Source organism: Canis aureus, chromosome 5 (assembly GCF_053574225.1).
Source record: "Canis aureus isolate CA01 chromosome 5, VMU_Caureus_v.1.0, whole genome shotgun sequence".
NCBI classification, from domain to species: Eukaryota; Metazoa; Chordata; class Mammalia; order Carnivora; family Canidae; genus Canis; species Canis aureus.
In genome coordinates this window covers 20,750,955-20,765,795 of record NC_135615.1, presented here as the reverse complement: position 1 = coordinate 20,765,795, position 14,841 = coordinate 20,750,955, and the positions used below count along the sequence as shown (strand labels likewise).

The following is a 14,841-nucleotide window of genomic DNA, read 5'->3' as shown; positions in this document are numbered from 1 at the left end:
CCCAGAAGAAACAGTGAGAAAGAAAAAGGAAAGTTATCTAAAGAAATAATAGCTGAAAACTTCCCTAACTTCCCTAGGAAAGGAAACAGGTATCCAGGTCCAGGTATCAGAGACAGCCACAAACAAGATAAACCCAAAGAGACTCAGACCAAGACATATAATTAAAATGTCATGAATAAAGGTAAAGAGAGAATTTTAAGAGCTGCAAGAGAGAAGCAAAAAAGTTAAAAAGGAAAGCTTATTAGGCCCTCAGCTGATTTTTCAGGAGCAACTCTGCAGGCCAGAAGAAAGTGACATGATGTGATCACAGTGCTGAAAGGAAAAAATCTGTAACTAAGAATATTATACTTGACAGGGTTATCATTCAGAATTGAAACGGAGGTAAAGAGTATATAATACGAAAATAAAAGTTAAAGGATTTCATTGCCACTAAACTAGTTTTACAAGAAACGTTAAAGGAACTTCATTAAGCAGAAAAGAAAAGGCTATAAATAGAATTAAGAAAATGATGAAAGAACAAATCTCACTGGTAAAAGCAAACATATAATAAAAGCAGTGCATCAACCACTTATAAGCTTATGGTAAAACACAGAAGTTGTAAGATCAACTATATCTGCAATAATTAGTTAAGAGTACACAAAATTTTTATATGTAAAATGAAATAAAAATAAAATCTAGAAGGGAAGTATAAAAAACATTGTGCTTTAGACTGTGTTCAAAGTTATACAACCATCAACTTAAAATATATGAGGTGTATACACAGGGTGTTACATACAGACCTCATCGTAATCACAAACCAAAACCCATACTAGGTACACAAATAAATAGAAAAGAATCCAAACATAATGCTAAAGAAAGTCATCAAATCACAAAGGGAGAGTAAGAAAAGGAAAAAGGAACAGAACTAGAAAAACAATTAGAAAACAATGAACAAGATGGCAATAAGTACATACCTATCAGAAACTGCTTTAAATGTAAATAAACTAAATGCTCCAGTCAAAAGACAAAGTGACTGAATAGATATTTTTTTAATGGCCCATTGATAAGCTGCTAACAAAAGATTCATTTAAGACCTGGAGACACACACAGACTAAAAAGGATGGAAAAAGATATTCTATGCAAGTGCAAATGCAAAGAAAAGCATGGGTAACAATACTCAGACAAAACAGACTTTAAAATAGAGTGCAGAGGAGGGGCAAGACGGCGGACGAGTAGGGTCCCCAAATCACCTGTCTCCACCAAATTACCTAAAAAGCCTTCAAATTATCCTGAAAATCTACGAATTCGGCCTGAGATTTAAAGAGAGAACAGCTGGAATGCTACAGTGAGAAGAGTTCACGCTTCTATCAAGGTAGGAAGATGGGGAAAAAGAAATAAAGAAACAAAAGGCCTCCAAGGGGGAGGGGCCCCGCGAGGAGCCGGGCTGAGGCCGGGGCGAGTGTCCCCAGGACAGGAGAGCCCCGTCCCGGAGGAGCAGGAGCTGCACCGACCTTCCCGGGAGGAAAGGGGCTCGCAGGGAGTTGGAGCAGGACCCAGAAGGGCGGGGGTGCCCTCGGGTTCCCCGGGACAGTAACAGACACCTGTGCGCCCAGGAGAGTGCGCCGAGCTCCCTAAGGGCTGCAGCGCGCACGGCGGGACCCTGGCGGACCCGGAGCAGCTCGGAGGGGATCAGGCGGCGGCTCCGCGGAGGGGGCTGCAGGGCGGGAGCGCGAATCCAACAGCACAGGCCCCGGAGCACAGGGCGCGTCGGGACACAGCCCAGGATCCGGCCTCCCCCCGGGACAGGCAGAGACCGGGAGGACCCAGGACCCCAAGGACGCTCCTGCCCCAGCTGAGCATATCAGCGGCCCGCCCCGGAGCCTCCAGGCCCTGCAGACGGAGAGCTCCAGAGTTCCTGCGGGAGCTGAATCCAGGTTTCCAGAGCTGGCCCCGCACTGGGGCTGTTGCTCCTGGGGCCTCAAGGGGTAAACAACCCCCACTGAGCCCTGCACCAGGCAGGGGCACAGCAGCTCCCCCAACTGCTAACACCTGAAAATCAGCACAACAGGCCCCTCCCCCAGAAGACCAGCTAGACGAACAATTTCCAGGGGAAGCCAAGGGACTTAAAGTATACAGAATCAGAAGATACTCCCCCGAGGTTCTTTTTTTCTTTTCTTTTTTTTTTTGTTGTTGTTGTTTTGTTTTGCCTTTTGATTTGTTTCCTTCCCCCACCCCTTTTTTCCTTTCTTTCTTTTTCTTTCTCTTTTTCTTATTTTTTTCTTCCTTTTTTTTTTTTTCTCTTTCTCTTTTCTTTCCTTCTTTCTCTCCTCTCTTTTTCTCCTTTTCCCAATACAACTTGCTTTTGGCCACTCTGCACTGAGCAAAATGACTAGAAGGAAAACCTCACCTCAAAAGAAAGAATCAGAAACAGTCCTCTCTCCCACAGAGTTACAAAATCTGGATTACAATTCAACGTCAGAAAGCCAATTCAGAAGCACTATTATACAGCTACTAGTGGCTCTAGAAAAAAGTATAAAGGACTCAAGAGACTTCATGACTGCAGAATTTAGAGCTAATCAGGCAGAAATTAAAAATCAATTGAATGAGATGCAATCCAAACTAGAAGTCCTAACGACGAGGGTTAACGAGGTGGAAGAACGAGTGAGTGACATAGAAGACAAGTTGATAGCAAAGAGGGAAACTGAGGAAAAAAGAGACAAACAATTAAAAGACCATGAAGATAGATTAAGGGAAAAAAACGACAGCCTGAGGAAGAAAAACTTACGTTTAATTGGTGTTCCCGAGGGCGCCGAAAGGGACAGAGGGCCAGAATATGTATTTGAACAAATTCTAGCTGAAAACTTTCCTAATCTGGGAAGGGAAACAGGCATTCAGATCCAGGAAATAGAGAGATCCCCCCCTAAAATCAATAAAAACCGTTCAACACCTCAACATTTAATAGTGAAGCTTGCAAATTCCAAAGATAAAGAGAAGATCCTTAAAGCAGCAAGAGACAAGAAATCCCTGACTTTTATGGGGAGGAGTATTAGGGTAACAGCAGACCTCTCCACAGAGACCTTGCAGGCCAGAAAGGGCTGGCAGGATATATTCAGGGTCCTAAATGAAAAGAAAATGCAACCAAGAATACTTTATCCAGCAAGGCTCTCATTCAAAATGGAAGGAGAGATAAAGAGCTTCCAAGACAGGCAGCAACTGAAAGAATATGTGACCTCCAAACCAGCTCTGCAAGAAATTTTAAGGGGGACTCTTAAAATTCCCCTTTAAGAAGAAGTTCAGTGGAACAATCCACAAAAACAAGGACTGAACAGATATCATGATGACACTAAACTCATATCTCTCAATAGTAACTCTGAATGTGAACGGGCTTAATGACCCCATCAAAAGGTGCAGGGTTTCAGACTGGATAAAAAAGCAGGACCCATCTATTTGCTGTCTACAAGAGACTCATTTTAGACAGAAGGACACCTACAGCCTGAAAATAAAAGGTTGGAGAACCATTTACCATTCGAATGGTCCTCAAAAGAAAGCAGGGGTAGCCATCCTTATATCAGATAAACTAAAATTTTACCCCGAAGACTGTAGTGAGAGATGAAGAGGGACACTATATCATACTTAAAGGATCTATCCAACAAGAGGACTTAACAATCCTCAATATATATGCCCCAAATGTGGGAGCTGCCAAATATATAAATCAATTATTAACCAAAGTGAAGAAATACTTAGATAATAATACATTTATACTGGGTGACTTAAATCTAGCTCTTTCTACCCTCGATAGGTCTTCTAAGCACAACATCTTCAAAGAAACGAGAGCTTTCAATGATACACTGGACCAGATGGATTTCACAGATATCTATAGAACTTTACATCCAAACTCAAATGAATACACATTCTTCTCAAGTGCACATGGAACTTTCTCCAGAATAGACCACATACTGGGTCACAAATCGGGTCTGAACCGATACCAAAAGATTGGGATCGTCCCCTGCATATTCTCAGACCATAATGCCTTGAAATTAGAACTAAATCACAACAAGAAGTTTGGAAGGACCTCAAACACGTGGAGGTTAAGGACCATCCTGCTAAAAGATGAAAGGGTCAACCAGGAAATTAAGGAAGAATTAAAAAGATTCATGGAAACTAGTGAGAATGAAGATACAACCGTTCAAAATCTTTGGGATGCAGCAAAAGCAGTCCTAAGGGGGAAATACATCGCAATACAAGCATCCATTCAAAAACTGGAAAGAACTCAAATACAAAAGCTAACCTTACACATAAAGGAGCTAGAGAAAAAACAGCAAATAGATCCTACACCCAGGAGAAGAAGAGAGTTATTAATAAAGATTCGAGCAGAACTCAACGAAATAGAGACCAGAAGAACTGTGGAACAGATCAACAAAACCAGGAGTTGGTCCTTTGAAAGAATTAATAAGATAGATAAACCATTAGCCAACCTTATTAAAAAGAAGAGAGAGAAGACTCAAATCAAGAAAATCATGAATGAGAAAGGAGAGATCATTACCAACACCAAGGAAATACAAACGATTTCAAAAACATATTATGAACAGCTATACGCCAATAAATTAGGCAATCTAGAAGAAATGGACGCATTCCTGGAAAGCCACAAACTACCAAAACTGGAACAGGAAGAAATAGAAAACCTTAACAGGCCAATAACCAGGGAGGAAATTGAAGCAGTCATCAAAAACCTCCCAAGACACAAGAGTCCGGGGCCAGATGGCTTCCCAGGGGAATTCTATCAAACGTTTAAAGAAGAAACCAGGGATCCCTGGGTGGCGCAGCGGTTTGGCGCCTGCCTTTGGCCCAGGGCGCGATCCTGGAGACCCGGGATCGAATCCCACATCGGGCTCCCGGTGCATGGAGCCTGCTTCTCCCTCTGCCTATGTCTCTGCCTCTCTTTCTCTCTCTGTGACTATCATAAATAAATAAAACTTAAAAAAAAAAAAAAGAAGAAACCATACCTATTCTCCTAAAGCTGTTTGGAAAGATAGAAAGAGATGGAGTACTTCCAAATTCGTTCTATGAGGCCAGCATCACCTTAATTCCAAAACCAGACAAAGACCCCACCAAAAAGGAGAATTACAGACCAATATCCCTGATGAACATGGATGCAAAAATTCTCAACAAGATACTGGCCAATAGGATCCAACAGTGCATTAAGAAAATTATTCACCATGACCAAGTAGGATTTATCCCCGGGACACAAGGCTGGTTCAACACTCGTAAAACAAACAACGTGACAGATCATATCAACAAGAGAAAAAAACAAGAACCATATGATCCTCTCAATAGATGCAGAGAAAGCATTTGACAAAGTACAGCATTCATTCCTGATCAAAACTCTTCAGAGTATAGGGATAGAGGGAACATTCCTCAGCACCTTAAAAGCCACCTATGAAAAACCCACAGCAAATACCATTCTCAATGGGGAAACACTGGGAGCCTTTCCCCTAAGACCAGGAACACAACAGGGATGTCCACTCTCACCATTGCTATTCATCATAGTACTGGACGTCCTAGCCTCAGCAATCAGACAACAAAAAGAAATAAAAGGCATTCAAATTGGCAAAGAAGTTGTCAAACTTACCCTCTTCACAGATGACATGATACTGTACCTAGAAAACCCAGAAGACCCCACCCCAAGACTGCTAGAACTCATACAGCAATTCAGCAGTGTGGCAGGATACAAAATCAGTGCCCAGAAGTCAGTGGCATTTCTATACACTAACAACGAGACTGAAGAAAGGGAAATTAAGGAGTCAATCCCATTTACAATTGCACCCAAAAGCATAAGATACTTTTAGGAATAAACCTAACTAAAGAGGTAAAGGATCTATACCCTAAAAACTACAGAACACTTCTGAAAGAAATTGAGGAAGAAGACACAAAGGGATGGAAAAATATTCTATGCTCATGGATTGGAAGAATTAATTTTGTGAAAATGTCTATGCTACCCAGGGCAATTTACACGTTCAATGCAATCCCTATCAAAATACCATGAACTTTCTTCAGAGAGTTGGAACAAATAATCTTAAGATTTGTGTGGAATCAGAAAAGACCCCGAATAGCCAGGGGAATATTGAAAAAGACAACCAAAGCCAGGGGCATCACAATGCTGGATTTCAAGTTGTACTACAAAGGTGTGATCATCAAGACAGTGTGGTACTAGCACAAAAACAGACACATAGATCAATGGAACAGAATACAGAACTGAGAAATGGGCCCTCAATCTATGGTCAACTAATGTTCAACAAAGCAGGAAAGACTATCCACTGGAAAAAGGACAGTCTCTTCAGTAAATGGTGCTGGGAAAATTGGACAGCCACGTGCAGAAGAATGAAATTAGACCATTCTCTTACACCATACACAAAGATAAACTCAAAATGGATGAAAGATCTAAATGTGAGACAATTTTGATGGAAATCAAAATCCTAGAAGAGAACACAGGCAACACCCTTTTTGAACTTGGCCACAGCAACTTCTTGCAAGATATATCTAGGAAGGCAAGGGAAACAAAAGCAAAAATGAACTATTAGGACTTAATCAAGATAAAAAGCTTCTGCGCAGCCAAAGAAACAGTCAACAAAACTAAAAGACAACCTACAGAATGGGGAAAGATATCTGCAAATGACATATCAGATAAAGGGCTAGTATCCAAGATCTATAAAGAACTTATTAAACTCAATAGCAAAGAAACAAACAATCCAATCATGAAACGGGCAAAAGACATGAACAGAAATTTCACCAAAGAAGACACACACATGGCCAACAAGCACATGAGAAAAATGCTGCACATCACTGGCCATCAGGGAAATACAAATCAAAACCACAATGAGATACCACCTCAAAGCAGTGAGAATGGGGAAAATTAACAAGGCAGGAAACCACAAATGTTGGAGAGGATGTGGAGAAAGGGGAACCCTCTTGCACTGTTGGTGGGAATATGAACTGGTGCAGCCACTCTGGAAAACTGTATGGAGGTTCCTCAAAGAGTTAAAAATAGAACTGCCCTACGACCCAACAATTGCACTGCTGGGGATTTACCCCAAAGATACAGATGCAGTGAAAAACCGAGACACCTGCACCCCAATGTTTATAGCAGCAATGTCCACAATAGCCAAACTGTGGAAGGAGCCTTGGAGTCCACTGAAAGATAAATGGATAAAGAAGATGTGGTCTATGTATACAATGGAATATTACTCAGCCATTAGAAATGACAAATACCCACCATTTGCTTTGACATGGATGGAACTAGAGGGTATGGATGCTGAGTAAAGTAAGTCAATCAGAGAAGGGCAAACATTATATGGTTTCATTCATACAGGGAATATAAAAAATAATGAAAAGGATTATAGGGGAAAGGAGAGAAAATGAGTGGGAAATATCAGAGAGGTGACAGAACGTGATAGAGTCCTAACTCTGGGAAACGAACAAGGGGTGGTGGAAGGGTGGTGGGCGGGGGGTTCGGGTGACTGGGTGACGGGCCCTGAGGGGGCACTTGATGGGAAGGGCACTGGGTATTTATACTATATGCTCGCAAATCGAAGTTCAATTTAAAAATATACAAAAAAAAAAAAAAAAGGAAAGAAAGAAAAGAAATCAATTACAAGAAAAGAACTGGAAAAAGCCAAATAACTGGAAGCTAAATATGTTACTAAAGAAACAACAGGTCAACAAAGCTATCAAAAAGGAAATCCAAAAATACCTTGACACATACAAAATGGAAACATTCAAAAATCTATGGAACATAACAAAAGCAGTTCTAAGAAGGAAGTTTACAGTAATACAGATGTACCTCAAGAAACAAGAAAAATTTCAAATAAACAATCTAACCTTACACCTAAAGGAACTAGAAGAACAAACAACAAAGCCCAAAGTTAATGGAAGGAAGAAAATTATAAAGGCCAGAGTGGAAATAAAGGAAATAGGAAGAAAAAAAATAGAAAAGATGAGTATATCTAAGAGCTGTTTTTTGAAAAGATTAAAAAAATCTGTTAAACCTTTTCCCAGAGTCAAAAAAGAACAAAGAAAAAAAGAGAGGCCCCAAATAAATAAAATCAGAAGTGAGAAAAGTTAAAACCAACACCATAGAAATACAAAGGATTATAAAAGTCTACTATGAACTGATATATGCCCACAAATTAATCATCATAGAAGAAATGGGTAAATTCCTAGAACTATACAATATTCAAACACTTGATTTAAAAAAATAGAAAATCTAAATAAACCAATAACTCATAACAAAATCGTATTGGTAATCAAAAAAACTCCCAAAAACAAAAGTTTAGGAACAAAGAGCTTCTCAGGAAAATTCTACCATTTATTTAAAGAAGAGTTAGTAGCTATCCATCTCAAACTATTCCCCCCCCCCAAAAAAAAGAGAGAGAGAGAAGAAATGGTTGCAAGTTCACTTTACAAAGCCAGTATTCCCGTAACCAAACCAAAGACACTACAGAAAAAGGAAATCAGTACCAATAACTGGTGAACATAGATCCAAAATTCCCAACAAAGTGTTACCAAACCAAATTCAAAATACAATAAATAAATTGTACACAATGATCAAGTGAGATTTATTCCAGCCATGCAAGGATGGCTCATTATTTGCAAATTAATTGATATACAATAACAAAACAAAGGATAAAAATCCTATCATCTCAACAGAGGAAGAAAAATCATTTACCAAAATTCAACACCCATTCATGATAAAAACTCAACAAAATGGAAATAAAGGCATAACAGAGGCCAAATATGACAAATCCACAGATAACATCATACTCAAAGGTGAAAATCTGAAAGCTTTTCTTCAAAGATCTGGAGCAAGACAAAGATGCCCACTCTCATCACTTTTATTTAACATAGTATTGGAAAGTCCTAGCTACAGTAATCATGTAAGAAAAAACAAAGGGCATCCAAATTTGGTGAAGAAAAAGTAAAACTGTCACTACTTGCAGATAACACAACATAGAGAACTCTAAAGACTACACCAAAAAAACTATTAGAATAAATAGGTTTAGCAATGCTGCAGAATACAAAATTAATATACATATATCTGTTACATTTCTATACACTGATAATGATCAGAAACCGAAATTTTAAAAACAATCCCATTTATAATTCCATCAAACAGAATACATAGAAATAAATTTCACCAAGAAGCTGAAAGACCTGCACTCCAAAAACTATAAGGCGTCAATGAATACAAATAAATGGAACAATAGACCCTGTTCATGCACTGGAAGAATATTGTTAAAATGTCCATTCTACCCAAGGTAATCTACACATTCAAATGCACTCCATATGAAAATAGAATAGCATTTTTATCAGAACTAAAACAAAGAATCCAAAAATTTGTGTGGCGCCACAAAAGGCTTCAAAGAGCCAAAGCAATCGTGAAAAGGAGAAACAGGGCTGGAGTCATCATTCTCCCAGATCTCACACTATGTTACAAAGCTATAGTGATCAAAACAGAATGGTCCTGGCATGAAAACAGACACAACAAGCAATGAAACAGAACAGAAAGCCAAGGAATAAACTTATGCTTCTATGGTCAAATAATTTACAATGAAGTAGACAAGAATATACAACGAGGAAGACAGTCTTTTCAATAACTGCTATTAGGAAAAACTGAACTACATGCAAAAAAATTAAACTGAACCACTTTTTTACCATATAAAAGATAGATTCAAAATAGATTAAAGGCCTACATATAAGACATGAAACCATAGAACTCCTAAAATAAAACACGGTCAACTTCTGGATCTTTCTTCCTAGGCAAAGGCAATGAAAGCAACAATAAGCTATTGGGACTACATCAAACTAAAAGGCTTTTGCAGAAAGAAGGAAGCCATCAACAAAACAACAAAACAAAAAGGTAAGCTACTGAATGGAAGAAGATATTTACAAATGATATATTCAATACAGGGTTAATATCCAAATTAGAGAACTCCTACAACTCAATACTAAAAACAATCTGTTTAAAAAATGGATAGAGGTCCACAATAGACCTTTCACCAAATAAGACATATGGATAGCAAACAGACATAGGAGAAGATGCTCAACTTTACCGATCATTAGAGAAAAGCAAATGAAAACCATAATGAAGTATCACCTCACAACTGACAGATGGCTAGTATCAAGAAGACAAAAAAAACAGCAAGGCAAGGATGTGGAGGAAAGAGAACCCCCCTTTCACTGTCCGTGGGAATGTAAACTGATGCAGCTGCTACAGTAAAGTGTACAGGAATTTCTCAAAAAATAAAAAATAGAAATATCATATGACCCAGCAATTCCAATTCCAGGTATTTACCCAAACAAAAACTAAAACACTAAGCTATATGCACCCCCATGTTTATTATAGCATTATGTGCAACAGACAAGACTTGAAAGCAACCTAAGTGTCCAACAGATAAATTTGCAATTGTATGGTAAAGAAGATGTGACCTAAATATATATAAGAGAATATTATTCAGCCATAAAGAAAATGAATTTTAGGGGTGTCTGTGTGGCTCAGTTGATTAAGTATCTGCCGTCAGCTCAGGTCATGATCCTGGGGTCCTGGGATCAAACCCCACGTCAGGTTCCCTGCTTAGCAGGAGAGTTGGCTTCTCCTCTCTCTGCCCCTTCCTCAACTCATGCTCGCTCGCTCTCTCAATAAAATTTTTTTAAAAAATGAAATTGTAAAAAAAAAAAAAATGAAATTGTGCCATTTACGTCAACATGGATGAGCCTAGAGGATATTATGCTAAGGGGGGGTATCAGTCAGACAGAGAAGGCTAAATACCATACAATTGCAAATATGAAATCTAAGAAACAAATGAACCAACAGAACAGAAACAAACTTGTTACGAATACAGAGAACAAATTGGTGGTTGCCTGATGGGCATTATTGACCTTCAATAATGGTCCCTCGCAGGACCTTCAGCGGAGCTATGTTGGGACAGAGCATCTGGATGTTCACGACCTCTGTGGTCTGTAGGAGCCACTATGAGGAGGGCCCTGGAAAGAATTTGCCATTTTCAGTGGAAAACAAGTGGAGGCTACTACTTATGATGACTTTGTATTTTGGATCTGGATTTGCTGCACCTTTTTTTATAGTAAGACACCAACTGCTTAAGAAATAAGGATGTTTTAATTGATCCACTAAACAGATGTGAAAAGGAACATTTTAAGAGGTGCAGTCTCTGAAAAATGGATCAAACTCTTGAATTCAACATACTCATCATGTTTGTAAATAAACTTATGGCATGAATCTTAAAAAAAAAAAAGGGAAGTAAGGGTGTAAACTTTCAGTTATAAAATAAATAAGTCACAAGGATGTAAAGTACAGCATAGACAATATAGTCAGTAAGATTGTAACAGTTTTGTATGATGACAGATGGTAACTAGACTTACCATGATCATTTTGAAATACACATAGATGTTGAATCACTATGTTGTACACTTGAAACTAATATTGTATATCTATATACTTCAATTAAAATTAAATTAAAATGAAGAGCTCTAAAAAGAAGAAATTCAAAGGCACATAAGAACAAATAAAACAGGTAACAGCTTATAAGAAATAGAAAGTAAAGTGGAAATTTCCAAAAACAAAGAGATAAAGAGGATCTGAGAGAAAATAATAAACACTAAAAATAGGCAAGATCAACACACATGAAAAAAGCCTAAAGAAGAAAACACAAAAGGAAAATATAAATAAATATATATTAAAAACCATGATTTGAAAAAAATATCCCTGAAATAAAAAGATTAAAACTTCCAAAGTGCAAATATAAAGAACACACCATATACCTGGGAAATAACCCACGAAGACCCATAATAGGGTATAAATAAAATTACTGGACTTACAGGAGAAATAAAAATTCTTTTCAGCATCTTGAAAAAAAGGAGCTATTATTTACATAGGAAATAAAATGAGGTTATCATCAGACTTTTGGACAGTAATAGTTTATGCTAGAAAACAGAATGCATTTGAAATACTTCAGGAAAGGAGCTCCTGAAGTGGCTCAGTCAGTGGAGGGTCTGCCTTTGGCTCAATGAGGTCATGATCCCAGAGTCATGTGATCAAGCCCGCAATCAGGCTCCCTGCTTCTCCCTCTGCTCCTCCCCACTGCTTGTGTGTTTGCTCTCTCTCTCACTCTCTCTCAACTAAATAAAATCTTAACAAACAAAAACAAAACAGAAACACACACACACACACAAAAAAAAAACCTCCAGTAAAGAAACTGTGAGTCTTAATATCCAATTTAACTTACCTTTAAGTAAGAAGGATACAAACATTTATCTATCATGAACAGGCAAAATGCCCTGGAAATATTCATTTTTTGGCCCTTCCTATAAAATCTATGAGGGGATGAGGCTCAGACAATCAAAATAGCAAGACAGACTGGCCTGAGAAGTGGTGTAAATGTATACAAGTATAAAATACCTAGGTATCTGTATACCTAAGGGCAGATGACAGTTTAACAAAGAGTGTATAATAATAGATATATGCACTAAAAGTTCAGATATGCCCATGAATTTAAAAATAGGGAGCCATATTATAAGAATTATGACAGAGTTGTATCTGGTTGTATCTGTATCCGGTCCAGCACATAAAGAACTTGGAAGTCATCACTTCCATCTTCACAACAAGAAAAGCACTGATTAAACAGAAAAGAAGCAACCCTTCTTCAATACATTAGAGAACTGAGGTCAGAGGGCAAACCACCATATGGAAAACTGCAGAGACAGGTGGTCAAGAATCACAGCTTCCCAGCAGCAGAAACAGCCACTAGAGACAGCAACTGGTAGGAACACTTATAAGGTACTTGACTAATTTTAACAGTTTGTTTATAATTACAGCAATGTATTGGTTGATTATTGCTTATGGATATATAAAATGAATGACAGCAATATACTAAGTGACAAAAGAGGAATGAGGATACTATTCACTAACTTAAAAAGATATATGCACCCCTATGTTTACTGCAGCATTATTTACAATAGTCAAGATATGGAAGCAGTCCAAGTGCCCATCAATAGACAAATGGATGTGGAACACACACACGCACACACACACATATACACCTACACCCATGAATCATTACACAGCCATAAAAAAGGATGATGTTATGTCATTTGAGACAACATGAAGGAACCTAAAGTGTATTGTACATGCATCCAACAACAGAGCATCAAAATGCATAATGTAAAAGCTAACAGAGCTGCAAGGAGAAACAGGCGAATCAACTATGGTACATAGACAAATCAGTAACTGACAGGTCCAACAGGCAGAAACACTAAGCAACATCGATCAACCCTCCCTGACATTTGTAGAATACTTCATCAGCAGAATACATCAAGAGAATACACATTCTTCTTAGGCTCACATGGAACATATACCACAACAGACCCCTTTCTGGAGCATACAACACACCTTAACAAAAAAAAGGAGAGAGGCACCTCATTGGCTCAGTCAGGTAAGCAGCTGGCTCTTAGCTTTGGCTCAGGACACTCAGGGTCCTGGGATCAAGCCCTGTGTTGGGCTCTGCACTCAGCAGGGAGTCTGCTTGAGGATTCTCAGATTCTCTCTCCCTCTGCCCCCTTCCCCAACTCAAGCTCACGTGCTCTAAATAAATCTTTCTTAAAAATTTTAAGTAACAAGAAATCACGGTCATCTGGGTTAGTCAGATAAGGGTCTGGTTCTTGGCTTCAAATTGGGTCTCGAGCTCTGGGTTATTAGTTCAAGCCCCAAGTTGGGCTCCATGCTGGGCCTGAACCCTACTTAATAAAATAAAATTAAAAAATAAAACAGAGGGCAGCCTGGGTGGCTCAGCAGTTTAGCGCTGTCTCCAGCCTAGGGCCTGATCCTGGAGACCCGGGATTGAGTCCCACGTCGGGCTCCCTGCATGGAGCCTGCTTCTCCCTCTGCCTGTGACTCTGCCTCTCTCTCTCTCTCTCTCTCTGTCTCTCATGAATAAATAAATAAAAATCATTATAAATAAATAAATAAATAAATAAATAAATAAATAAATAAATGAGAAAGGAAAAACAAAAAACAATCAACCCTACACACATACACATCAAAAAAAACACAAAAACAGAAATCATATGATGTATGCTCTTGGACCACAATGAAGTTGAACTAAAAAAATGGTAATAGAAAAATACCCAGAAAATCCTAAAATATGTGGAGATTAACAACATACTTCTAAATAACACATGGGTCAAAGAAGAAATCTCAGGGGAAATTTAAAGTATTTTGAACAAATGAAAATGAACTACTAGTAAAACATGTGGAATCCACCAAAAGCAGCACTTACTGGGAAGCTTATGGCATTGATGCATATATCAGAAAAGAATGAACATCTAAAACAAGTAATCTAAGCTTCCATTTTAGGAAACTAGAAAAAGGAGCACAAATTAAATCCCAAGCAAACAGAAGAAAAGAGATAATAAATAAATACATACATACATACATACATACTAGAGCAGGAACCAAGAAACTGAAAACACAACATCAATAGATAAAATCACTGGGACCAAGAGTTGAAAGATCAATACAGTTGATAAACCTCCAGCCAAGTTGGCCAGGAAAAAAAGAAAAAAGACACAGAAGCACAAATTACTAATATCAGAAATTAAAGGAAGGTCATCACTACTGATCCCATTAATGTTAAAAGGAATAATAAAGGACTATGAAGAACTCTATATCCCCAATCTACAGATGCAATGTAATCCCAATTAAAATCACCACAAGTTTATTCTGTGGATATAAATCAACTGAAGTTTGTACAGAAAGGCAAAAGACCCAGAATAGCCAATAAAATACAGAAGAAG

The 14,841-nt window shown here is 38.4% G+C and overlaps 1 protein-coding gene and 1 pseudogene across 5 annotated transcripts in view; one reads left to right on the top strand and one right to left on the bottom strand.

Annotated features, from left to right (window-relative positions):
• The window catches only part of RSU1 (Ras suppressor protein 1), a 250,560-nt gene that overhangs the window by 223,958 nt on the left and 11,761 nt on the right, over positions 1-14,841 (bottom strand). The gene's annotated exons all lie outside the window — the stretch shown is intronic.
• On the top strand, positions 10,933-11,269 carry LOC144313352 (cytochrome c oxidase subunit 7C, mitochondrial pseudogene; annotated as a pseudogene).